The following is a 27,625-nucleotide window of genomic DNA, read 5'->3' as shown; positions in this document are numbered from 1 at the left end:
ATGACACAAGCGTACAAGATTGCAACAATTAATGTCAATAGAATCGTCTCAGACGTTAAATGGAAGAGCTTACGTGATTACTTGTACGCAGCAGACGTCGACATAGCTATGTTACAAGAAGTTGTTTCCCTTAAGGTCGAAGATATTCCCAGCTATGAAGCCATTGTGAACATAGGCGATGAATGTGGTACAGCGATCCTGTATAAAGTCGGCATTCAGTGTGAATTAGACACCTTGCTAGAAACTGGGCGCGGGATCACGGCAAAACTAAACGGGTTGCTTTTAGTAAGTATTTATGCCCCAACTGGGTCTGACGGTCGACGCGACAGGCGCGACTTTTACAGAGAGGACGTAGTACGCCTCTTCACTAACGTCAGACATAATGTAATTTTAGGCGGGGATTTTAATTGTGTGTTACACCGCGAGGACCAGTGCCCAAATTTTAATTTTTGTGAAGAGTTAAAAGTTTTAACTGATGGTTTAGGTCTGATAGATATCTGGACCCATCTTCGTCCACAGGCTCAGGCGTACACCAACGTGTGCCATAGTTCAGCAAGTCGATTAGACAGAATATATGTCACCAAATGATTCCTGCACAATGTAATTGACTGTGAGATATGGCCTGTAAATTTTTCTGATCATTGTGCCTTCCATATAATAGTCAACTCTACTAAGCAAACAACATTTTTGGGACGCGGTGTATGGCAGCTAAATCTCTCTCTCCTCGATGACGTCGAACTGCGACAATCCCTCGTCCGCCCTTGGGACAAGTGTATGCGCAATCAAGCGAGATACGCACGACGTGTAGTTTGGTGGACCGAATTCGTGAAGCCGCAATTAAAGAAATGTATGATCCAATATGCACGGGAAACAGCATACTGGAGAAAGTGCACATTAGAATTTTATTTCTCATGCTTGCGCGAGTTGTACGGTGATCCCGCACGGATCATCAGCCACAACAATCAAATCAAACGCATTAAAGCCAAAATTACAACTCTGGTGTGGCGGTCACTTGACGGTCCTAAAGTAAGAGCGCGGACTGGGACTGATATTATGCAGGAAAGGCCTTCAATTTTCCATGTTATCAGGGAAGCTAAACGTGGACGGCAGAAGCTACTCCACAATCTTCAAGACGACCGAGGACGGGAGTACAACACGCTGAACGACATCAAAAATCATGTTGTCACATACTATACGAATCTTTATGCAGAGCCGGAAATCGACTCATCAATGGAAGAAATTCTTTTATCTCCCATTGCAACGACAGTTACTGCTGACGACAATGTTGACCTTCTGGAAAATGTCACGAATGCTCAAGGTTGTCATAACAGGATGGTGGTGGTGGTGGTGGTGGTGGTTGTTGGGATGTTTAGGGGGGACTAAACAGCTAAGGTCATCAGTCCCCCACATAACAGGATCACCACGTCACAAAGCGGCAGGATTAGACCGCCTCCCTGTGGAATTTTACATCCGCTTCTGGGACCTTATTGGTGATGAATTAACAACTATGTACAATGAATTGCTGAACGGTGACCCCTTTCCAATAGACTTTACTGAAGGCCTGGTCGTATTGATTCCCAAAAAAATGCACAGCCGTTCTTTGCACGATTATCGACCCATTACATTGTTGAACACTGATTTTAAAATCTTGACTCGTCTTTTAAATCATAGGCTGAAACCCATTCTCACGAAAGTTATCGGTCCGTACCAGACGAGTGTCGTCTCAGGTCGGTCCATGACGACTGTTTTATGTGCCTACAGGGACGTCCTACATTTAACTTGGCTCTGTAAATGTCAACCAGGGATTATGGTTTTAGATTTTGAAAAGGCCTTTGACAGGATTAGCCACAAGTTAGTAACACACGTAATGCACAAAATGGGGTTCAATCATCAGTTCCTTCTGCTTTTACAGCACTGCATCGTTGGAACAACGTCCCGAATAAAGGTTAATGGTCAACTCACTACTCGTGTGCCCATCAACCAATCTGTTCGCCAAGGCTGCCCCCTCTCGATGTCGTTGTTTGCCATCGCGGTTGAGCCGCTGTTATTTAATCTGCATGCACAACTCGCCGGCCTCACGGTCTTTAATGTCAAAACGGTTTGCCATGCTTATGATGATGACATTAGCGTCATTGTAAGTACGACGGATGATATTGAAACGGTGCGCCGCCTGACCACACAGTACACGCATTCCTCCGGTGCGTTGATCAATAACCATAAATCTAAAATTCTTCCTCTCGGTCCAATTGATGAATATATGGTATCATCTTGGTTGCAACGTGTTGACAAGATTAAGCAACTTGGAATGACTCTGCTGCCAGACCCGCGTGAGATGACCAAGACGAACTGGCAACTTATACTCAACACAGTTCGAGCAACGCTCCAGGAACATAAGACTAGATCTCTGAACCGTCTCCAACGAGCCCAGTTTATCAATGTGTGTGTTCTTAGTAAAATCTATCACATCGCCGCCGTGTTGCCAATACCCGATGACATCGCTCACAAGCTGCTTGTTGCCATCTATTGGTTAGTCTGGAGAGGCAATATCTTCAAAACTCCACTTCAAACGTTAACACTGGCTCGCCACGCAGGCGGTTTAGGCATCAAGGATGTACGCTCACAGTGTCTTGCAGTCTTCATAAATAGAACGTCCAAACTACTTCGCAGTAATCACACTGGACTATCGAAGAGCCTCTTCACCTCCTTACTACCTCAGGATGTGAGGCCGCCAATCCATGTTGGGCGCATCAATGAACAGTTGGGATACGTCCGCGTCTATTACACGGAAATCAGTTACCTGCCTCAGTCGCCCCAACATTTTACTTCCTCTACCCTTTACACTCAACTGACGAAGCGGCAGCACCGACATCCGATCGAAACAAAACATCCGGAAAAAACGTGGCAACGTATATGGGCAAACATCAGCAACCCAATTCTGCCGTTGGACGTAGCGTCGGTATGGTATGATATTGTCAATGAAAAGATCATCACACGCGAAAAGCTGCATAAAATAAAACTGCGTCCTACACCAGACTGTACTCGTTGTCAGCTTATAGATACCCTGGCTCACACCTTCGTTTGCAGAGAGAATGTCGTCATCTGGAACTGGACGAGGAAAAAGCTGTCGATTATTAACAAGACGTCGGAGCATACGATCACTGTGGAAGATGTGATACATCCGGATTGGCGATTGTTCCCCGCCGCGAAGAATAATGGTTACGCCTGGCTCCTTTGACATTGTGCATACTACATTGTTACCAAACATCATGCATATCTCAGCGCCTTCATTTTGTATCTTCAGGACCAACATTATCATTTGAAACAACGTCCTAAGTATAAACAGTTGTTCCAAAACTTTATCTGCACTGTACCTCCAACCTGAGAGACGTTCTACATTGGCTTACTTCCTCTCCAGGAACACCACTTTTAAATAATTGCGACGCGCCAACACATCAAAGGACATGTACCCACGCCAGTCAAGGACACAAAATGTTTCAAGAAGGAATGTTATATTTTCTAGGAGCAACCTTTTTTTTACATCACTAAGTAACTACAGTGGCAGCGCACTGCAACGCATTAAATAAATAAATAATAAGAAGCACGTTAGTTGGTTGAATCCTAGAGGAGGAGAACGGGACATCGTGGTCAGGCCTCGGGTTTCAACCCCTGACCGCCTTGCCCCTGACGCCTCCTTTTGGGAAAATAATATTAAAAAAAGTGGCAGATCAAAAAATTTTTGTACCTTGTAACCACTATTCTAAGGTAAATGTAAAAACGATCGTTCATAGGCGAAGTAATGGTGCTAAACTGTTCGCTTTGACCCTGAGCCCATTACACATGTTTGTACAAATGGAGATGTCTTAATTACTGACGACGCCTTTGGCATAATTGTTTTATTATTCTCCATTGCATGATGTAATTTTAGAAGTTTTACTTCTGATGAAGGTATATTTATATCTACAGAAACCGTGGTCAAGAATTTTAATAAAAATTTTTTCCTGCAACTGTTTTTGGCTGTCATCCTTTTATTGTGAATGACCCATAAGAATAGTCACTTAACTGTCTTGTGTGCAGGACTTGGGCGTTCAGAAAGGGAATAGCCTAAGACGGCAGGTACAAGAATTGCCAGCAGAAAGTAGGTGCCTGGACTTCGATACGTCTGAGTATGTACAGGCACACAGGAAAGGCTCATGCGACGTCCTGACTCTCTGCAGACGTAGAGTAGCGCATCAGGAAGGGTACACTTGGCAAGTGTGGATTTGAGCGAGCACACCGCCAGCTTAACGCCAGTCAGCCTCTGTGGCCTAATGGCAGTCTGGCTTTAGTTGTCGCAGCGGTCGCACGCTCCTGAAGTTTGCTCCGTGAACGTTCAGTGTTCACGCCAGTGTTTTCGAGTTTCGTGCTCGTTTATTGACGTTTTGCACGTAAATTAAGCGTTATCAATTGAGCATTTTGTCTTCGTCGTGTCATCTTTCTACGTAGTACTGTTGGGATTTCGGCGTTGTCCGAGATTTCTTCGCTGCAGAACACCATGGCAAACTCCGTGAGAAAAAACACCGTGATTTTCACCTTCGACAAGTACACTCGTCGAGTACAGCCCTCTGCACTTGAAATACACGACTGGATTACCGAGGTAATTAGCCTTCATTCTGAATCTGTTCATACCATGCAGCTAGACTCTGATGAATACTGCATTTTTGTAAAGTTTAACGATTCCGTGAGTGTAGACCGCTTTCTGGCAAAATTTGGTTATGAAACGGAATTCATACAACTTGATGGTACTAAAAGTACTGTAAAACTCCGGAATTCCGAGTCTGTAATTAGGAATGTAAGGGTTTTGAATATTCCCATAGAAGTAGACAACTCGAAAATTAAAGATGTCCTTTCAAAATATGGGGTTGTCAGGCAAATAGTCAACGAAAGGTGGGCTTCGCATTTCAAGCTGCAGTGCTTTAACGGCATTCGCTCCGTTGAGATGGAAGTGAAGGTAAACATTCCCTCCCACATCTTTGTTGACGGGCAAAAGGCGCATGTTATGTACTCAGGGCAAACCCCTGCATGTCATGTATGTAACGAGTCTGGTCACTTCCGTCAGGACTGCCCTGGTCGTGTTTTTGTGCTAACAAATAACCTTACGCAACGTCGGAAATTAACACTCAACGATTTGTTGCCAGCCAGTAATACAACAGAACCGGCGGCTGTCGTGGATCCTGTTACTGCCTCTGAAAATGTTGCACTTAATGTTAATGAGTTTCCGTCTCTAAAACCTGCATTAACTGCTGAAATTCCGTCCCGTGACAGCGAGATTGCCACTAAAAAGCGTCCTCTAGAGGACACTGAAAAAAATGTTGATGAGGACTCTTCCTGTGAAACACCCGTTGCCAGGAGGCCGAAGCCCAGTCCTGAAGATCTGTTGGAAGTGGAAAAAGGAGATGGACTGCAGGTCGATGTGGCTCCCACTTCCGCACAAGGACTTACACCGCCACGAACAAATAGTGACGCAGCTGGTAGTGACCTTTCACGGAAATGTGACCCTGAGCCTGAGGTCACGACTGAAATAACCGCATCAAGTGCACAGCCCATACAGTGCGAACAGTACGAGGAAGTACCAAGTAAACAACCTGCTGACTCCGAAGCGCAACGCCGCGCCGAAGGAGGAAATACACAAGCATCACCGCCTCGCCAGCAAGACAGCACAACAGACACCACGCCGGAACCAAATATTGACGACTCGCAAGCCACGGCCGTTGCCCCATTCAGCCACCGCCGGCGGCAGCGACCGACACCGGGTCTTCCTGCCACGCGTCATCAAGCGAAAGCCACACCAGAGAAGAAAGACATCCAGAAAAAGAATATTAAACATGAAGTCATAAGGGCCAACACTGACGAGAAGAAAGAGAATGGCCACAGTGACATAGCAATGCACTGTCGGGATTTCAGGATACTTTTCTTCTCAAGCTCTTTGTTTAAAAGCAGTGCAAGTTTTTCTAGGAATTTAGTACATGTAATGGGCACACAGCTTGTAAAGATCGTGCCCTGTAGGGAAGCACTTTGCTGCTATAATCATACCGATCCTCATCCCAAATAGCTTCTTATGGTATGTCTGTGATGCAAACTTATAGCATTACTACTATTAACATTAATAAAACACAGTCACCCTTGAAATTGGCAGCACTAAAAGAATTCTTGTACCAGTCTGGGACGGATATCGCGTTGTTACAAGAAGTTGCGATAAAGGAATTTAGGATCCCAGGTTTTTTTGAAATTGTTAATATTTCTACAGAAGCCAATATCGGTACAGCCATTATTATAAGGTAAGGCATTCCGGTGACTGAAATCGAACGACTAGAATCAGGAAGAGCCATAGGCATAAAAATATTCAATGTGTCAGTGCTTAACCTTTACGCCCCATCAGGAAATTCCCACAAATTGGATCGTGCGAAGTTTTTTCAAGATGAACTGATTTATTTATTGAGGAAAAATCCGTGTTCTCTTATACTAGGTGGAGATTTTAACTGTGTTTTAAACCAGAAAGATGAACAACCCAACTTCAACTACTCGCCACAGTTAAAAATGTTAATAAGTGATCTACACCTTAACGATGGTTGGTTTGTGGGATGAAAGGGACCAGACTGCGATGGTCATCGGTCCCTTTTTCCAAATACTAAAAACACCCACAGAGAATAAAAACGATTAACAGAATAGATCACAGACAACACAGAACAAGAGAGACTTAAAGACCAGACAAGACAAACTAAAATCACACAGAGTGTGACGGTGGTTGGCCGACCATAGAAACAAAAAAAGGAAAAGCCAACCAACGAGAAACGCATTAAAAACTCAGATTAAAATTGTAGGCCAATGGCCAGAATCAACACAAAAGAACATAACAAACACTTGGAGTAAACGATAAAAACCCCCTGCCTGAGTAAAACGTAAAACTAAGCCAACCATGACAGGGTCATCAGAAAAAAGGGTAGGGAGCGTATCAGGCAGCGCAAATGTCTGCCTGACCACCGCTAAAAGGGGGCAAGCCAACAAAAGGTGGGCCACTGTCAAAGCCGCCCCGCAGCGACACAGAGGAGGGTCCTCCCGACGCAGTACATAACTGTGTCTCAGCCGGGAGTGGCCAATGCCGATTCGACAAAGGACGACTGAGTCCTGGCGGTTGGCTCGCATGGATGACCGCCACACAGTCGTCGTCTCCTTAATGGCATGGAGTGAACTTCGCGGCGTAAGACTGCCCGCAAATCAGTCTCCGGAAGACCAATGTCCAGGATGGCTTCACCAGTGGCCTGTTTGGCCAGCCGGTCAACATGTTCATTGCCCAGGATACCGACATGACCGGGGGTCCACACAAAGACCACAGAGCGGCCGCAATGGGCAAGAGTATGCAGGCACTCATGGATAGCCATCACCAGACGAGAACGAGGGAAACATTGGTCGAGAGCTCGTAAACCGCTCAGGTAATCGCTACAGATAACGAAGGACTCACCTGAGCAGGAGCAGATATACTCTAGGGCACGAAAGATGGCGACCAGCTCAGCAGCGTGAATGCTGCAGCCATCCGGCAAGGGACGTCGTACGGAATGGTCCCCTAGAGTAAGCGCATAACTGACACGACCAGCAACCATCGAACCGTCAGTGTAAACAATACCAGAGCCCTGATACGTGGCCATGATGGAATAAAAGCGGCGGCGGAAGGCCTCTGGAGGGACCGAGTCCTTCGGGCCCTGTGCCAAGTCGAGCCGCAGGCAAGGGCGAGGAACACACCATGGGGGTGTACGCAAGGTGGCCCGGAAGGGAGGTGGAACAGAAAATCCTAAGCCCAGAGAGAATCTCTTTGACGTGGACTGCGATCGTGCAACTTGACCGGGGCCGACGTTCTGGCAGATGGACGACCGATTGCAGGACCAGGAGACCATAGTTTGGATGCCCGGGCAGCATAAGCGGCCAGAAAACGTTGGCGCCGTAACCGCAGGAGAGAGACACCTGCCTCCACTAGTATGCTGTCCACAGGGCTGGTGCGGAAGGCACCAGTGGCAAGTCGTATCCCACTGTGTACTATTGGGTCCAGCACCCACAACGCAAATGGGGAAGCGGAGCCATAAGCCAGACTCCCATAATCCAGACAGGACTGGATTAACACCTGGTAGAGCCGTAACAGGGTAGATCGGTTGGCGCCCCAGCTGGTGTTGCTCAAGCATCACAGAGTATTTAGATGCCGCCAACACGCCTTCTTAAGCTGCCGAATATGAGGCAGCCAAGTCAACTGGGCATCAAAATCTACACCCAAAAACCGGTGGGTCTCAACGTCAGCAAGGAGTTCGTCGGCAAGATAAAGCTGCGGTTCAGGATGGACTGTTCGGCGCCGGCAGAAATGCGGGTCTTGGCAGCCGAAAACTGAAAACCAAGCGCTACAGCCCAAGACTGCGCCCTGCGGATGGCGCCCTGTAGCTGACGTTCAACAGCTGCAATGCCAGTAGAGCTGTAGTCAAGGCAGAAGTCGTCAGCATACAGGGAAGCGGAGACAGAATTTCCCACCGCTGCAGCGAGCCCGTTTATTGCGATTAAAAACAGGTAGACACTTAAAACAGAGCCCTGTGGCACACCGTTCTCCTGCACGTGGGAGGAACTATATGAGGCCGCGACTTGCACGCGGAAGGTACAATACGACAGAAAATTGCGCATAAAAATCGGCAGAGGACCCCGAAGACCCCATCCATGAAGCGTAGAAAGGATGTGATGACGCCATGTCGTATCGTACGCCTTCCGCATGTCGAAAAAGACAGTGACCAGGTGCTGACGGCGGGCAAAGGCAGTACGGATGGCCGACTCCAGGCTCACCAGATTGTCGGTGGCGGAGCGGCATTTACGGAAACCACCCTGAGATGGAGCCAGAAGGCCCCGAGTCTCCAGTACCCAATTCAAGCGCCGGCTCACCATCCGTTCAAGCAACTTGCAAAGAACGTTGGTGAGGCTAATGGGACATTACCTGTCCACCTCCAGAGGGCTCTTTCCATGTTTCAAAACGGGGATGACAATGCTTTCCCGAAATTGCGACGGAAACTACCCCTCGACCCAAAGACGGTTGTAAAGGGCGAGGAGGCGTCGCTGGCAGTCCACTGAAAGGTGTTTCAGCATCTGACAGTGGATGCCATCTGGCCCGGGAGCGGTATCAGGCCAAGCGGCTAGGGCACTGCGAAATTCCCAATCACTGAATGGAGCATTGTAAGATTCTGGGTGGTGGGTGTGAAACTAAAGGCTCCGACGTTCCATCCGCTCTTCAATGGAGCAGGAGGCCAGTGGGTAATTGGAAGAAGCGGAACTAAGAGCAAAATGCTCTGCCAAGCTGTTGGCAATTTCGTCGGAGTCTGTACAAACTGCTCCATTCAGAGAGAGCGCAGGGACGCTGACAGGGGTCAGATTGCCATAGAGGCGTCGGATCTTGGCCCAGACCTGCGATGGAGAGACATGGAGGCCAATGGTGGACACATACCGCTCCCAGCACTCCTGCTTGCTTTGGCAGATAAGGCAGCGGGCCCGCACACGCAGCCATTTGAAGGTGTTGAGGTGTTCAATGCAGGGATGTCGCTTGTGACGCTATAGCGCCCTCAGGCGACCACCAAGGCACAGTCGGCCGCCGAGGGGACCCAGAGGAACGGGGAACGGCAGATTCGACGGCAGTAACGATGCCGGTGGTGACCGACTGAACCACCGCATCAGTATCATCAATAGAGAGAGGCCCAATAGCGGCAGTGAAGGAGAACAAGTCCCAGTCAGCCTTATTCATAGCCCATCTGCCAAGGCGCCCAGAAGAGTGACGCTGTGGTAGTGACAGGAAGATTGGAAAGTGGTCACTACCACACAGGTCGTCATGCACACTCCATTGGACAGACGCTAAGAGGGTAGGACTACAGATCGAACGGTCAATGGCGGAGTATGTGCCATGCGCCACACTGAAGTGTGTGAAGGCACCATCATTTAAAATCGAGAGATCGAGCTGTGACAATAAATGCTCAACGGTGGCGCCTCGACCTGTTGCCACTGACCCATCCCACAGAGGGTTATGGGCGTTGAAGTCACCCAGTAGCAAGAAAGGTGGCGGCAATTGGGCTATCAGCGCTGCCAGGTCATGCTGTGAGACATCACCAGCCAGTGGAAGGTAAAGACTGCAGACAGTAACAGCCTGTGGTGTCCACACCCGAACAGCAACAGCCTCGAAAGGTGTCTGGAGAGGGACAGACTCGCTGTGCAGAGTGGGAAGGACAGAGGCAGACGCCACCAGACACCCTTTCATAAGCTGCCCGGTTCTTATAATAACCCCGATAGCCACAGAGGGCGGGGGTACGCATTGCTGGAAACCAAGTTTCCTGAAGAGCAATGCAGAAGAAAGGGTGAAGGCTTATAAGTTGTCGGAGCTCAGCTAGATGGTGGAAAAAACCGCTGCAGTTCCACTGGGGGATGATATTGTCCATGGCTGAGAAAGGCGTGAAGGGACTGGAAAGGCAATTTACGCCGCTTGTTCACTCACTGCCACCGATTCAATACCCATGCGAGTGACATCCATGGAGTCTGAGGGACCGGCGAGATCAAGGTCCTCAGCGTATGCCAGAATCTCTACCTCAACCTCAGACACAGAGCTAGAAGGTTGCGGTGGGGTCGGTGCCACCGCAAGGTCTTTGGCCTTAGAGGTCTTTCTCTTTGACTTCTCTCAGTGAACCTTGGGTTTTACCGGCTGGGAAGGCTTCACCAATTCAGTCTCCAGGACGGAGTTGGATCGTGAAGCCCTACTACGCCCGGCCGCTGGTGGGGGCTTATGCCACTGTTGGCCGTCATCCTTCCTACTGGTGGGAGCCTGGGAAGGGAGTGACCCAAGGGAACCCTTACGGGCGAGAGTAGCCGAAAAAGTTAGACGTTTCTCCAGCTGAGAAGCGGGGACGGACGTCCCCAATGGGTTGGAGAATGTTGCTCCTGAGGTAGGTGGTGCAGGAGCAACCGGTTGGGTAGAGCCCCCCACGGGCAAGGGAGCAGGAGGAGTCATACTGCTCATCGAGCTGGCTGGAAGTCTCAAAACTGATGGGGCTAGCACAGTAGTTGTGGCAGCTCCATAAGAAGATGTCATTCTCACAGGATGGAGTCTGTTGTATTTCCTTTTGGCCTCAGTATAGGTCAGCCGGTCCAGGGTCTTATATTCCATGACTTTGCGCTCTTTCTGAAAGACTTTGCAGTCAGGTGAGCAAGGTGAATGATGCTCTCCCCAGTTGACACAGATGGGAGGCAGGGCACATGGAGTATTAGGATGCGACGTGCGTCCGCAATCTCGACATGTCAGGCTGGAAGTGCAGCGGGAAGACATATGGCCGAACTTCCAGCACTTAAAGCACCGCATCGGGGGAGGGATATAGGGCTTGACGTCACAACGGTAGACTATCACCTTTACCTTCTCCGGTAATGTATCACCCTCAAAGGCCAAGATGAAGGCACTGGTAGCAACCTGATTGTCCTTCGGACCCTGATGAACGCGCCAGACGAAATGAACACCTCTACGCTCTAAGTTGGCGCGCAGCTCGTCATCAGACTGCAAAAGTAGGTCCCTATGGAAAATAACACCCAGGACCATATTTAAACTCTTATGTGGTGTAATGGTAACACTAACATCCCCCAACTTGTCACAAGCAAGTAACCTGCGTAACTGGGCGAAGGATGCCGTTTGTATCAGTACTGACCCAGAGTGCATTTTGGACAAGCCCTCCACCTCCCCATATTTGTCCTCTAAATGCTCGACGAAGAACTGAGGCTTTGTGGATAGAAAAGACTCCCCATCAGCTCTCGTGCAAACTAAGAATCGGGGCATATAACTGTTACCTCCATCCTGAGACATACGCTCCTCCCACGGCGTGGCAAGAGAGGGGAACGTTTTCGGATCGTACTTCTGAGCATTAAATTGAGCCCGAGAACACTTAGAGACTGCTGGCGGCTGGCCGCCAGCGAAAGATGATGTACCACGCTTCATTGCGGGTTATCCGCACTGATGCCACCTACTCCGACCAAGGGCCCTCCCCACGTGCGCCACCCAGCCGCAGCAATAGCCACCTGGCAGGTTGGCCATTGCCGGGAGTCCTGATGTCCCAGGGAGATGGGCATCTACTCCTTGGCACACGTGGTGAGTAACGGCGCAGGCATCAGTAGAGCGATCCCTGTGTTGTCGGGGGCTACAACAAACAGGGTACATGGCGGCCCCACCACAACGGACTGGCTACCGTGCTGGATGTTAGGTGACATGTGGTCCATGGTCGCCATCAGTGCAGAAAGTGGACTGCACAGTGCAAGGTGGAAAGTGCACGCAGGAACGTATCCATGCCCAAGAGATGGAGAGCAGGCAGGACTGCAATGCAACGACAAAGAAGCTGGCGAAAGGTCTGATCGCTAGATGGACACAATGCACCAAGTAAGGCGCCCTTCCCCAATCGGCTCACTCTTCGGAAATATTTTGACAGATAGAGGTCAAACCCAACAGGGGACCATCACATACGGCCGAAAAGTTTTAGACTCCTTTTAGTCACCTCTTACGACAGGCAGGAATACTGCGGGCCTATTCTAACCCCCGAACCCGCAGGGGAGGGGGGGGGCGCAAGAGTTCAGAAAGGGAATAGCCTAAGAAAGTAGGTGCCTGGACTTCGATACGTCTGAGTATGTACAGGCACACAGGAAAGGCTCATGCGACGTCCTGACTCTCTGCAGACGTAGAGTAGCGCATCAGGAAGGGTACACTTGGCAAGTGTTGATTTGAGCGAGCACACCGCCAGCTTAACGCCAGTCAGCCTCTGTGGCCTAATGGATGCAGTCAGCCGGCAGCGACCGTAGCGGTCGGACGCAGGTTGTTTACGCTCTCGCCTGTGGCGGTCGCGTATTGTTTGTTAAGTGTGTGGTTAGCTGCGTTGTTTTAGTGTGGAGTGATGAATTGCACTCGATTATAATGGATCAACTTATACGGAAAGACACGTTGAAATTGAGTTTTGACACAAACTATGCACGACTCAAGTCCTTTGAAGTTTAGTTATTTATTAGAGACGTTACGAAAATCACTATTGATGATATGGTTGGCATTCACCTTTCTATCGTCAGCAGTACGGTCTACCTCAAATTGTTGCGACCCGAGAAATGCGAGCAGGTCATTCAATCTTGTGGAGGAGTTTTAAAGTTCAACCATTCTGACGGCAATGTTGGTGATGTCAGAGTTTCGCTTGCTGGTCTTGGAGTGAGAACTGTTCGAATATTTGAATTACCCTTTGAAATAACCGCTGACCAAATTAATGCCAAGTTGAGGGAATATGGAACGGTCATCAGCAATATGGCAGAAAAGTGGTCGAATATGCACATTTTCCCGGTGTTAAACGGTGTCCGGCAGGTGAAGATTGACATGTTGAAGCACATTCCGTCCTACATCACTGTGTATGGTGGTGGTGGTGGTGGTGGTGGTGGTGGTGGTGGTGGTGGTGGTGGTGGATATTGGGATGGGTAAGGTGGACTAAACAGCGAAGGTCCTCCGTCCCCCATTCCAAAAACAGGCGAGACAGATTCCCGAAGCAGGTAAAACCCCAAGGGGAAGGAGACTCCCCCCAGGCTCTAAAAGAACACAAATGCGGCAACGAACACTACAGACACGAAGAGTACAGATGAACACCAGACAATAGGAAATACATGAAAAGAAGATGGCTGGAGACTGGTTGACTGACCACGAGAACAAAAAAAAGGGAAAGAGTCAACAATCTGACGACACACCAAAACAGCAACAATTATTGAGAGATGCGAGGACAAAAGACACAGAAAGGGAAAGGTGCAGGACCTCCCTAAATGGAACCATAAAAAGGACTACCACGGATAAAATTCAAAACGTCATCAGCCATGGAGGCATTGTCGCATAAAACCAAAGGCAAATTGCCTGGGAGATTAAAAGACTGCCGGAGGGTGTGCAGTCGGGGACACTCCAAAAAAATGTGGGCGACCGTCAGCCGGGACCCACATCGACACAGGGGGGATCCTCCTGACGCAAAAGATGACCGTGCGTCAGGTAGGTATGGCCGATGCGGAGCCGACACAGGATGACAGAGTCCCTGTGAGAAGCCCACAGGGAGGACCGACACACATCAGTCGTCGCCTTAACAGCCCGCAGTTTATTCGGAAATGTCATGCCACGCCACTCAGCAGTCCACATCCCAAGCACCTTACGGCGCAACACTAACTGCTGATCGCGAGCCGTGAGGCCGATCTCCAAAGCTGGGACGTCGATCGCCCCTTTGGCCAGCCTGTCAACACGTTCGTTCCCCGGGATGCCAACATGACCTGCTGTCCAAACAAAGACCACCGAACGACCAGAACGGGAAATGGCGGAAACAGACTCCTGAATAGAGAACACCAGAGAAGAGGTATAGCAGCGGTCGATGGCATGCAGGCTGCTCAGGGAGTCACTGCTGACGACGATGGACGTACCTGAGCAGGAACGCATATGCTCAAGAGCGCGCAATATGGCCACCAGCTCTGCAGTAAAAATACTGCAGCCAGCCGGCAATGAGCGCTGTTCAACATGGGCAGCGTGAGCAAAAGCGTAGGCAGTGCGACCATCAACCAGGGAACCATCAGTGTAGACAGTCTCACAGTCCGAAAATGAGGCGAGGAGCGCAAGAAAACGGCGACGGAGGGCCACAGGCGGAACCGAGTCCTTGGGTCCCTGTGCCAAGTTCATACGGACAGACAGCCGGGGAGGCAGAAGAGGGAATGACCCCAGTTCCGACAGCAGGGACTGGACGCGGACAGCTATGGAAAGCCCAGACCTAGGTCGCCTTTCGGGTAGATGGAGGACCATGGCAGGGAAAAGCAGGCGACGATTGGGATGGCCCAGCGAGCAATGCACGTGGACAGCATAGTCGGCGAGCAAGCGATAGCGGCGAATCCGCAGTGGGGAACCCCAGCCTCCACCAGTAGACTATCCACGGGGCTCGTACGAAAAGCGCCAGTTGCAAGCCGAACCCAACAGTGGTGTATGGGGTCTCACAACATCAACACTGAGGGTGATGCAGATCCATAGGCCAGGCTCCAATAATCAAGCCTGGACTGCACAAGTGCCCTGTATAATCGCAACAGCGTGCAGCGATCTGCACCCCAAGATGTGTGGCTCAGGCAGCGGAGGGCGTTGAGGTGCCGACAGCCCTTTTGCTTCAGCTGAGTAATGTGAGGAACCCATGTGAGCTGGGAATCAAAGACGAGTCCTAAGAAGCGGCAAGTGTCCACCACTACAAGCAGGTGGCCATCGAGGTAAAGTTCAGGATGAGGGTGGACCGTCCGACGCCTGCAGAAGTGCACAACTCGAGTGTTGGCTGCAGAGAACTGAAAACCTTGAGTCAGAGCCTATGATGCTGCCTTGCGAACGGCTACTTGCAGCCTGCGTTCGGCAACTCCCGTAGTCGTGGAGCTTAAGGAAATGAAGAAGTCGTCAGCATACAAAGAAGGAGACACCGACGACCCCACAGCTGCAGCCACACCATTAATGGCCACTAGAAATAAGGAGACTCTCAACACCGAGCCCTGCGGGACCCCATTTACCTGTGTATAAGATGAACTAGAGGCGGCACCGACTTGCACCCGGAAACAGTGGCGCAATAGAAAGGTTTGAAGAAAAGCCAGGAGCCGACCACGAAGACCCCACTCACTCATGCAACGTAGCAAGGATGTGATGCCTCCATGTGGTGTCATACACCTTCCGCAGATCAAAAAATACAACAACGAGATGCTGACGTCGGGCAAAGGCCCTACGGATAGATTCCAGCTACACCAAATTCTCCGCAGCAGACCAGCCCCGACGGAAGCCACCCTGAGATGGAGTGAGGAGACCGCGCGATGCAAGGACCTAACACAAACGCCGCCCCACCATACGTTCGAGCAATTTGCACAAAACGTTGGTGAGGGTAATGGGACGATAGCTGTCCACCGCCAGTGGGTCCGCACCGGGCTTCAAGATGGGGACTGTAAGACCCTCTCGCCATTTCGACGGGAACACGCCCTCGCTCCAACTGTGGTTAAAGATGGTGAGAATGTGACTCTGGCAGTCCCTGGAGAGATGCTTCAGCATCTGGGCGTGGATGCAGTCTGGTCCTGGTGCTGTATCAGGGATATCGGCGAGAGCAGCGAGGAATTCCCTCTCGCTGAAAGGAGCACTGTATTTTTCAGAACGACGTGTGTGGAATGATAACGGCGTCTGCTCGGCTCGCTCCTTTAGAGAGCGAAAGGCGGGGGGATAAGTTGCAGTCGCAGAGCTCTTAGCGAAGTGCGCAGCAAGGTGTTCAGCAATGGCGGCAGCGTCCGTGCAGACAGCGCCGTCCAAGGAGATCCCAGGGACACCCATAGGGGTCTGGTATCCATAAATCCGCCGGATCCGGGACCACACGAGCGAGGGGGAGACAGGAGCACAAGGATGAGACATACCTCTCCCAGCACTCCTGCTTACGCTGTGCAATAAGACGACGGTCCAAGGCACAGAGCCTCTTAAAGGCGATGATGGTCTCAAGAGACGGGTGCCGCCTATGACTCTGGAGAGCCCGCCTACGGTTGCGAATAGCCTCAGAAATCTCCGGCGACCACCAGGGTACAGTCTTCCTCCAATGGAGTCCAGAAGAGCGGGGGATGGCAGCCTCGGCCACCGAAATGATTGACGTGGTCAAGACACGGACCACCTCGTCAATGTCACCCTGTGGGGGGACTCAATGGTTGCAGCGGAAGTAAAAGCCGGCCTGTCAGCCCTGTGGAGAGCCCAGTGGGGCAGGCGCCCAGAAGAATGACACTGGGGCAGTGCCAGATGGGTTGGTCACTACCACACAGGTCAGGATGCACTCTCCAGTGGATTGATGGGACAAGTCTGGGGCTGCAAAGAGAGAGATCGATGGCCGAGAGCGAGCCATGGGCCACACTGAAATGCGTGGAAGCACTGGTGTTCAAGAGGCTAAGGTTGAGCTGAGCCAACACATGCTACACGGGATTACCACGGTCATCGGAGACAGTCCCACCCCATAGAGGATTGTGGGCATTGAAATCGCCCAGCAGTAAGCAAGGTGGCGGCAATTGGGCTATCAGTGCAGCCTGGACATGCAGCGTGACATCACCATCTGGTATCCACACCTTAACAGCGACAGCCTATAAAGCTGTGTGTAGAGGGACAGACTCACTGTGAAGAGAGTTAAGGACATATGCAGATGCCACCAGACACCCTTTTATAAGCTGCTCGGTTCTTATAACAACCCCGATAACCACGGAGGGCAGGGCTTCGCATTGCTGGAAACCACGTTTCCTGAAGAGCATTGCAGTAGAAAGTGTGAAGGCTGATAAGTTGTCGGAGCTCAGATAGATGATGGAGGAAATCGCTGCAGTTCCACTGGAGGAGGATATTGTCCATGTCCGGGGAAGGCATGACGGGACTGGGAAGGCAGATTACGCCACTGGGTCTCCTGCTGCCTCCGATTGAGCAATTGTGCTAATGCTTTCCATGGCGTCGGAGGGACCGGCGAGATCGAGGTCCGCAGCGGACGCCAGGACCTCCACCTCATCCTCAGACGCAGAGTTGGAAGGTTGCGGTGGGACAGGTGCCACCGCAATGTCAGGATGCTTGGGAGCCTTTTCCTTCAACTGCTTTTCATGCTGTGCCTTTGGAGGGTCTGGCTGGGAGGGCCCCACTGGGTCAGTCTCAGGGACAGACGACGACCGTGAAGCCCTATGACCAGCGATCGGTTGTTGTTTCAAAAATTTGCGGGTGTCCACTTTGGCACTGGGCAAAGCCTGGGATGGGAGGGCCCCAAGGGACCCCTTCCCGGCTTGAGTAGCTGAACAAGCCCCATGCTTCTCCGGCTGGGAAGGGGCAACGGATGTCCCCAATGGTTGGGGTGGCATTGCTCCTGGAGTTGATGGAGCAGGAGCAACAGAGGGGGAAGTGCCCCCCACAACAAAGGGGTCTGGTGCATTCTGACATAGCTGAGAGGCAACAGTATGTGACGACACGGGAGAGGTTCGAATTGGTGTTGCAGCAGCGGCATAGGTGGATGTCATTGGCACAGGATGTAGCCACTCATATTTCTGCCTCGCCTCAGTGTAGGTCAGGTGGTCCAGGGTCTTATATTCCATCATCTTCCTTTCTTTCTGGAAGATCCTACAGTCCAGCGAACAGGGGGTGGTGTTCTCCACAGTTAACAGTGTGTGTGTGTGTGTGTGTGTGTGTGTGTGTGTGTGTGTGTGTGTGTGTGTGTGTGTGTGTGTGTTGGGGTTTATGGGCGCTCAACATCGAGGTCATCAGCGCCCTGACACACATTAAAAGGAACGAATGTGGAGAGACCTAATAAAACTGAAAAACACATGCAAAGAAAACAGGAAAAGAGGGAAATTACTACATAAGAAAGTATAACCGAAGGGAAGGGAAAACAGAGCAACAAGAATGACACAGGAATGTGTCATTGGCTGGCCACTTACAGAAAAGATGGGCGAGCTTGTCACACAGTGAGAAAATTAAAATCCGCTCCCTAAAATCTTTGGAAAAACATTGGACAAGGCACAGAACTTTAAAACTTTAACCACATTCGTCCGAGTGTTGCCTAAAAGAGTTGGCAGGTCCGCTGGCAAATCAGCCGAGGCCCGCTGGTCAGAAAATAAAACACAATCCAGTAAAATGTGGCTCACAGTGACCTGGACGCCGCAAACACCACACAATGGAGGGTCTTCTCGCCGGAGCAGGAAGCCATGCGTCATAGGGCTGTGGCCTATTCGAAGCCGAGTGAGGAGAACCTCGTCCCGTCGATGGGGCTGAAAGGAAGTACACCACACACGCGTTGTGGGCTTGACTAGACGGAGCTTATTGTCAGTCACTTCCAGCCACTCATCCTCCCACCGACACATGACTCTGGAGCTCAACAGCGAGGTGAGTGCGTGCAACGGGATAGCACACTGAGATACGTGTGGATCAAGACACGCCTCCTTGGCTGCGAGATCTGCCCGTTCATTCCCAGCAATGCCGACATGCCCCGGAACCCAGCAGAAAGCTACAACCTTCCCTAGTCGCTGTAGTCGGAGGAGGGCATCCTGGATGGTCTGGACTACTTTATCCGCCGGATACAAACGGTGCAAGGATTGAAGGGCACTGAGTGAATCGGAACAGACAAGAAATTTAAGGGAGGAAGAAAGTCTCATCGGCTCCAGTGCCCGCAAGATCGCAGACAATTCTGCATCAAAGACAGTAAAAGTCTGAGGCAGGCGGACCTTGAGGACACGATCCGGAAAAACAACTGAGCAACCCACGGAATCCCCTTGTTTCGACCCATCCGTAAAAACAGCTAAATAGTCGTGGTGCTCAGATAAAATAGCAGAAAATGCTGCATTAAAAACGGTGGCAGGAGTGCAATCTCTCTTGTACTGCAATAAATCTAAAATCACACGTGGCCTCTTCAGTAACCAGGGTGGCAGGCGGTTAAAACCCAGGATTTGGGGTTGTACAGACTCCACACCGAGGGACTCAAGCACACGGTGCACTCTGATCCCAAACGGCAACGTAGCCCAGGGACGGCGGGAAAAAAAGCGATCCAGAGGTGGATGGGCAACAAGATGGTGAGCAGGCGAGCTGGGAGCTGCAAGAAACTTACAAGCTTGGCGCACCAGCAGGAGCTGCCGCCGGATGGTAAGTGGCGGTTCGCCAGCCTCAGCACAGAGGCTGGGTACGGGACTGGTCCGATAAGCACCCGTAGCCAGTCGAATCCCAGCATGGTGAACAGCTTCAAGGATCCGCAAATAAGACGGCCTCGCTGACCCATATACTGTGCAGCCATAGTCCAGCCGTGAGCGCACGAAAGCTCGATAAAACTGAAGGAGACGCGCCCTGTCCGCTCCCCAAGACCTGTGGCTGAGGCACTTGAGGATGTTCAATGCCTTCAGCGTTCTGGCTTTCAAGTCACGTAGATGTGGCAACCATGACAACCTGGAGTCAAAAATTAGGCCTAGAAACCGCACTGTGTCTCCAAACTGTAGGACAGTATCCCCATATGCAAGGCAGGCAACGTAAAAAGACGACGAGAACGATTAAAATGAACACAAACACACTTATCGGCAGAAAACCTAAAACCCGTCTTTGCAGCCCACTCCTCTAACCGCCGCGCCGTTAGTTGCAATTGACGGCTCGCGGATGCAACACTAGAGGAGGAACAGAAAACAGCAAAGTCGTCCACAAACAAGGAGCACTGTGCTGGACTCCGCACTGTAGACGTTATACTGTTGATTGCTATGGCAAAGAGGGTAACGCTTAAAACACTGCCCTGGGGGACACCGTTCTCTTGCTCAAAGCGATCAGACAGTGTGTTACCAACGCGGGTCCGAAAAAACCGCCGAGACAGGAAAGACCGAATGAAAATAGGGAGGCGGCCACGAAAGCCCCATTGATGAAGTTGTGCAAGAATACAGTGTCTCCAAGTAGTATCATATGCCTTACTGATATCAAAGAAGATACCGATACAGTGATGCTGACGGAGGAAAGCCTGCTGAATAGCCGCCTCGAGGAGGGTCAGGTTGTCGACTGTGGATCGAAATTTTCGGAATCCACACTGAAAGCGGCTAAGGAGCTGTCTGGTCTCTAGCAGCCAGACCAGACGACGGTTAACCATCCGTTCCAGGGTCTTTCCGACACAGCTTGTCAAGGCGATACTACGATAACTACTGGGACATGTGCGGTCCTTTCCTGGTTTGAGGAGAGGGATGAGGATTGCCTCCCTCCACGAGGTTGGGAACACTCCCGTGTGCCATATGAGATTAAAACATTCAAGGAGGATTTCCTTTGACGCCGCTGGAAGATGGCGAAGCATGGAGTACCGGATGCGGTCGTAACCTGGTGCAGTGTCAGAAGTCTCAGTAAGAGCCGACTCAAGTTCCCACATGGAGAAAGGGGAGTTGTAGGCCTCAGAACCGTTCGACCGAAAGTTCAAATTCGCTCTTTCGACAGTCGCACGGTAGCGACGAAACGCTGGATCCTGGGTTGCAGTGGCAGTACTTTGTGCAAAATGCTCTACCAGCGACTGAGCTATGGCGCTGGGTGTCGTTTGGAGGCATCCCTGGTTCAGGACTGCAGCTATTGGTAAACGGCTACGTTTACCGGAAATCCTCCGGATGGCTTCCCATACCTTTGTGGAACAAGTGGAACGGTTGATGGAGTCCAGAAACTCCTGCCATGACCTTTTCTTGCTCTCTTTAATGACACGGCGTGCCCTGGCTCTCGCGATACGAAAGGCGGTAAGATTGACCGTTGTTGGGCGGCATTTAAATCGGCGAAGAGCCGCACGCCTGTCACGGATGGCTGAACGGCACTCTTCTGTCCACCAAGGCACAAGGCGCCGCGTAAGAGTGCCAGAAGACTGTGGTATGGACAGGTCAGCAGCATGGTGGATCACAAGCGTGATGTGATCCACCCATTCCTGTACGCTGGTGTGGCGGTCAAAGACAGCCAACCGAGTGAACAGTGGCCAGTTAGCCCTGCCAATCATCCACGATGGTGGCCGCTGCTCCAGCAATACACCATCCAGAAGATGAATGCGGATAGGGAAGTGATCGCTGGAATGTAGGTCGTCAATGACCTCCCAGTGAACGGAGTCAGTGAGGGTTGGAGAGCAGAAAGATAGGTCAATGGCTGAGAATGACCCCGCAGCACTAGAGAAATGAGTCGGAGTACCTGTGTTGAGGATGCACAACACTTGAGATGTTAGGAGGCCCTCCAAAATTCGACCTCGAGCGCGAAGAGAAGTGGAGCCCCACAGGACATGATGGGCATTGAAGTCTGCCAGGAGGAGAAATGGGCGGGGGAGTTGGTCGATAAGGTTTGTGAGAGCCTCTAAGTTCACTGCATCCAGAGGGGGTAAATAAAGGGAGCAAACGGTAAGCCTCCGACCGGAATAAATTGCAACTGCAACTGCTTGCAGGTCAGTATCCAGGGGGAGAGCAGAGGAGTGGTGGTCATTATCGACAAACACGGCGACTCCGCCTTTGGCCCTGTCTCCAGTCAGGTCATCTTTGCGATACAACCTATAGCCCCTGAGTACAGGAGCATCAGATTGTTTGAGATGTGTTTCCTGTAAACACAAGCACAGAGGGCGTTGCTGTGCTAGGAGGTGCAGTTCCTCCACATGTGCCCGGAATCCATTCATGTTCCACTGAATAATGGGAGCCATCTATCAGGGCGGGAGTACCTTCAGTCGCACTTTCTGTTGGGGAGGAGAGCCCACAACAGGTGGAGGCTCAGTTTTGGGGCGAGACGATTGCCCCAGTCTGACATCTACCTCCATCGCCTCAGAAGAGGAGTCGAGAGAGACGTCAGAGAGAATGACATCCACATCAGCAGACTGTAGAACTTCAGTCTCCTTTAGTGGGCGAGTCTTCACCTTTGTCTTTGGCTTCGATTTTCTGGCCTGAGGTGGCATTGGAGCCAAAACCTCAGAAGCAGTAGGGGGTGTACCAGCACTAGGCAGTACACAAGACTGGACCCGGGAAGGGGCAGGAAGTTCCATGATGTCAGCTACCACAGCCTGGTCAGAAGGCCGGGAGGGAGCAGCAGGCTTCACAGGAATGGCAGCAGCACATGTACACTGACAAACGCAGGTGCTAGTGCTGACAGTAGCAACCTCCGTTTGGGTAGCGGCATCGGTTTTCAAGACAGGCTGTTTCAGAACGGAAGAAAAGGAGGCAGCGAACGTGGGCGGCTGCATGGACTTGTAGATTTTCTTTGCCTCACCGTACGGGATGCGTTTGGTGGTTTTAAGTTCCTGGATCTTCCGTTCCTCAAGGAAAACTCTGATTTCCCTACTCCACACAGGGTGATCCCCAGAGCAGGTCACACACTTGGGAGGAGAGGAGCAATCAACTCCTTCATGAGCGGCTTTACCACATTTCCCACAAGTGGCTTCCCCTTTACAGCCGAGAGTAGTGTGGCCAAAGTGTTGGCATTTAAAACACCGCATGGGGTTGGGGTAATAAGGCCGTACACTGAGACGTAGGAAACCTGCCTTCACATGCTCTGGCAATTTGGTGCTGTTAAATGTAAGAATAAATGAGTCAGTTTTTATGAGAGCACCATCCACCCGTTTCATAACGTGTTGCACGTCCACAATTCCTTCCCGGGACCATTCAGACTTCAGTTCGTCTTGGGGAATGTCGACGAGATCTCTGCAAGTCACAACACCCTTGCTGTAGTTCAAGGTGTTGTGAAAGTCAGTCTCTATCGCAAACTCCCCAAGAAAGTGTGCCTTCTGAAGGTTCTGGACTTGCTGGAAGCTAGATGTGTCAACCAGCAAGGTGCCATTGCGCAGGCGCTTTACAGACTTTAACGTGCCAGCAATACCCTCTAAGCCCTTCTGTATATAAAATGGCGAAACTTTTTCAAAACTCCCATCTTTTCTTTTAATTATGAGAAACACATTCTGAGAAGCAGAATGCGTTCTGTTACTAGTACCTGAATCAGGAGGACTGGCTACACGAGCCCTCTTGTTAGATTGGGTGTTAGAACCTACCAGCGGCCCACCCTTTCCGCTGGGAGGAAAAGAAAAGTTCGAGGGTTCCATCTCGATCCCACGAGCAGCTAGGGAACTAAAGGTCCGCTCAGACAGAGCCCCGCATGCCTGAGTAAGCCCTATACAACTGGGGTGTGGCAGGTGCCCCAGAGGTTGCCCGCTTGCGACTGTTCCACCTCAACAGCCATGCATCTCATAGGCGCGGAGCACACCGGAAGATTGAGGGGTTTTTTATAGAGGTTTGTTCCATCCTCGCGATCCGGGCGGCCAAGCCAAGATCCCCATTCCCTGAGACACACAACATTCCACCGCCGCGCCGCACGGTGGTCGCTGAAGTGTACTCAGAGCTTACGGTGACGGGGGACAGGTGGCGCTTACCAGTCCCCAGCTCAGGAACCCCGGGGTCGCCAAGCCCGTACCCAGCAAATGAATGCTGAGCCCCTGGGGGCCCACAGTTAACACAGATAGGGGGCAGGGCACATGGAGTATTGGGATGGGAAGGACGTCCACAATCCCGACACGTGATGCCGGAAGTACAGCGAGATGACATGTGCCCAAACTTCCAGCATTTAAAACACCACATCATAGAAGGGATATACCTGTATGGCTTCACATCACAACGGTAAACTATCACCTTAACCTTTTCGGGTAAGACATCACCCTCGAAGGCCAAGTCGAAGGCGCCGGTGGCTACCTGATTAACCCTCTGACCCCGATGGATGCGCCAGACGAAGTGAACACCTCATCGTTCTAGGTTGGTGCGTAGTTCATCGTCGGGATGTAGAAGAAGATCCCTGTGGAATATAATACCCTGGACCATGTTTAAACTCTTATGGGGAGTGATGATGACGGGAACATCCCCCAACTTGTAACAAGTGAGCAACCTCCATGACTGGGCAGAGGATGTTGTTTTGATGAGAACTGACCCAGAGAGCATTTTGGACAAGCCCTCCACCTCCCCGGACTTGTCCTCTAATTGCGCCACAAAAAAGTGAGGCTTGGTTGGCATAAAAGATTCACCATCGAACCATGTAGAGACAAGGTACCAGTGTGAATAATCTCCACTGCTGTCTTTAGCCATGCGTTCCTCCCATGGAGTGGCCAGGGAGGGAAATGATCTTTGATTGTATTGCTTGCCATTGAGATTAGACCTCGATCGCTTAGTGACTGCTGGTGAAGGCCCACCAGCGAGAGATGATGTACCACGCTTCATTGCGGGTCATCCGCCCTCATGCCACCCACTCTGACCAGGGGCTCTCCCCACGGGCGCCACCCAGCCACAGCAAAGACCAACTGGCAGGATGGCCTTTGCCAGGAGTCCCGATGCCCCAGAGGGATAGGCATTTACTCCTCTGCATACGTGGGGAGGTAACAGCTCAGGCATCAGCAATGCGATCCCTGTGTAGTCAGGGCGCTACCACCAAGAAGGTACATGACGACCCCACCACAACGGACTGGCTACCATGCTGGATGTCGGGTGTTGAAATATCCATGTACATCACAAGGGTAAAGATGGAAGTGCACAATGGAGGAAATGTATGCTATCCGGAACACCCTGCAGCGGATGTGGCTGGAAGCTCGATGTAAGTCCAACTCCATGAAAATAGCAGGTTTGCCAGATCTTAGGGCAAGATGGATTTAAGATGCGCCACGTACGGTGTCCTTCCCAAAAGGTACGCACTAACGGATAATTTGGAAAGGTAGTGGTCAAACCCCTTAGGGGACCATCACGTTAAAGGCCAAAACAGATGAGACTCCTCTTAGTCGCCTCTTACGACAGGCTGGAATACCTCGAGCCTATTCTTACCCCCGAACCCACAGGGGGAGCGCCCAGAAGACTGACGCTGTGGCAGTGACAGAAAGATCGAAAAGTAGTCACTACCACACTGATCGTCATGCACACTCCAGTGGACACTAGGTAAGAGGCTAGGGCTGCAGATGGAAAGGTCGATGGCGGATTATGTGCCATGCGCCGCACTGAAGTGTGTGAAGGCACCATCATTTAAAATCGGAAGATCGAGCTGTGCCAAGAAACGGTCAATTGTGGCGCCACGACCTGTCGCCACTGACCCACCCCACAGAGGGTTATGGGCATTGAAGTTACCCAGTAACATGAAAGGCGGCGGCAATTGCGCTATCAGTGCAGCCAGGACATTCTGTGGATCACCACCATCTGGTGGATCTCCAGCTGGGAAGGGGGAACAAATGTCCACGATGGGTTTGGGGGGGGGGGGGGTGGCTCCTGAAGAAGATGGAGCTGTAGCAACAGGGCGTGAAGTGCCCCCCACCATCAAGGGGGCCGGTGGATTCTGACGTAGCAGAAAAAAAATGGTTCATATGGCTCTGAGGACTATGGGACTTAACATCTATGGTCATCAGTCCCCTAGAACTTAAAACTACTTAAACTTAACTAACCTAAGGACAGCACACAACACCCAGCCATCACGAGGCAGAGAAAATCCCTGACCCCACCGGGAATCGATCCCGGGAACCCGGGCGTGAGAAGCGAGAATTCTACCGCACGACCACGAGCTGCAGACTGATGTAGCAGAGTTCCAGCTGTATGTGTCAACACGGGAGATGATGATGCAGCAGCAGCAGCATAGGTTGATGGCACTGGCGCAGGATGTAGCTGCTCATATTTCTGCCTAGTCTCAGTTTATGTCAGGCGGTCCAGGGTATTATATGTCATTACCCTCCGTTCTTTCTGGAAAAGCCCACAGTACAGTGAGCTGGGGGAATGGTGTTCTCCATAATTAACACAGATGGTAGGCAGTGCACATGGAGTATTGGGATGCGAAGGATGTCCACAAACTCGACACGTGATGCCGGAAGTACATCGAGATGACGTATGCCCAAAATTCCAGCATTTAAAATACCACATTGGAGGTGGGATATACGGTTTCACATCACACCGGTAAACCATCACCTTGACCTTTTTGGGTAAGGCGTCACCACAGAAAGCCAAGTCGAAGGCACCGGTGGCTACCTGATTATCCCTCGGACCCCGATGGACGTGCCAGACAAAATGAACACCTCGTTGTTCTAGGATGGCACGTAGTTCAACGTCTGACTGCAGAAGAAGATCCCTGTGGGATATAATACCCTGGACCATGTTTAAACTCTTATGGGGCGTGATGGTAACTGAAACATCCCCCAACTTATCACAACCGAGCAACTTCCATAACTGGGCTGAGGATGCTGTCTTGATTAGAACTGACCCACAGCGCACTTTGGACAAGCCCTCCACCTCACTGACTTTGTCCTCTAAATGCTCCACAAAATACTGGGGCTTGTTCGCCATAAATGGTTCACAATCAGCTCGCGTACAGACTACGTACCGGGGTGAATGATCTGCACTACCTTCTTTAGCCATACGTTCCTCCCATGGAGTGGGCAGGGAGGGCAATCATCTCGGATCATATTTCTTCCCGTTGAGGTTACACCTCGACCGCTTGGAGACTCCTGGTGGAGGCCCACCAGCGAGAGATGATGTACCATGCTTCATTGTGGGTCATCCGCCCCGATGCCACCCTCTCCGACCAGGGGCTCTCCCCACAGGCGCCACCCAGCCACAGCGAAGACCACCTAGCAGGATGGCCTTTGCCGGTAGTCCTGATGCCCCAGAGCGATAGGCAGCTAATCCTCGGCATACACGGGGAGGTAACAGCTCAGGCATCAGCAGTGCGATCCCTCTGTAGTCAGGTGGCTACCACCAAGGGGGTTCATGACGACCACATTACAACGGACTGGCTACCGTGCTGGTTGTCGGGTGTCACATATCCATGTGTATAGGGAGCAAAGATGGAAGTGCACAATGGAAGGAATGTATGCTACCCAGAAACCACTGCTGCCGATGTGGCCAGAAGCTCAGTCTAAGTCCAACTCCATGACAATAACGAATATGTCAGATCTTAGGGCAAGATGGACAGATAATGCACCACGTAAGACGTCCTTCCCCAAATGGTACGCACTAACACAAAATTTTGAAAGGTAGTGGTCAATCCCTTAGGGACCATCACATCTAGGCCGAAACGTTTGAGACTCCTTTT

General features: G+C 51.1%; 1 pseudogene; it reads left to right on the top strand.

Annotated features, from left to right (window-relative positions):
- LOC126457097 (peptidyl-prolyl cis-trans isomerase G-like) overlaps positions 1-27,625 on the top strand; it is a 74,913-nt pseudogene continuing 47,288 nt past the window's right edge.

Source organism: Schistocerca serialis, chromosome 1 (genome assembly GCF_023864345.2).
Source record: "Schistocerca serialis cubense isolate TAMUIC-IGC-003099 chromosome 1, iqSchSeri2.2, whole genome shotgun sequence".
In the NCBI taxonomy this organism is placed as follows: domain Eukaryota; kingdom Metazoa; phylum Arthropoda; class Insecta; order Orthoptera; family Acrididae; genus Schistocerca; species Schistocerca serialis.
The sequence above is the reverse complement of the archived record's forward strand: the minus strand, read 5'-3'. Positions and strand labels throughout refer to the sequence as shown.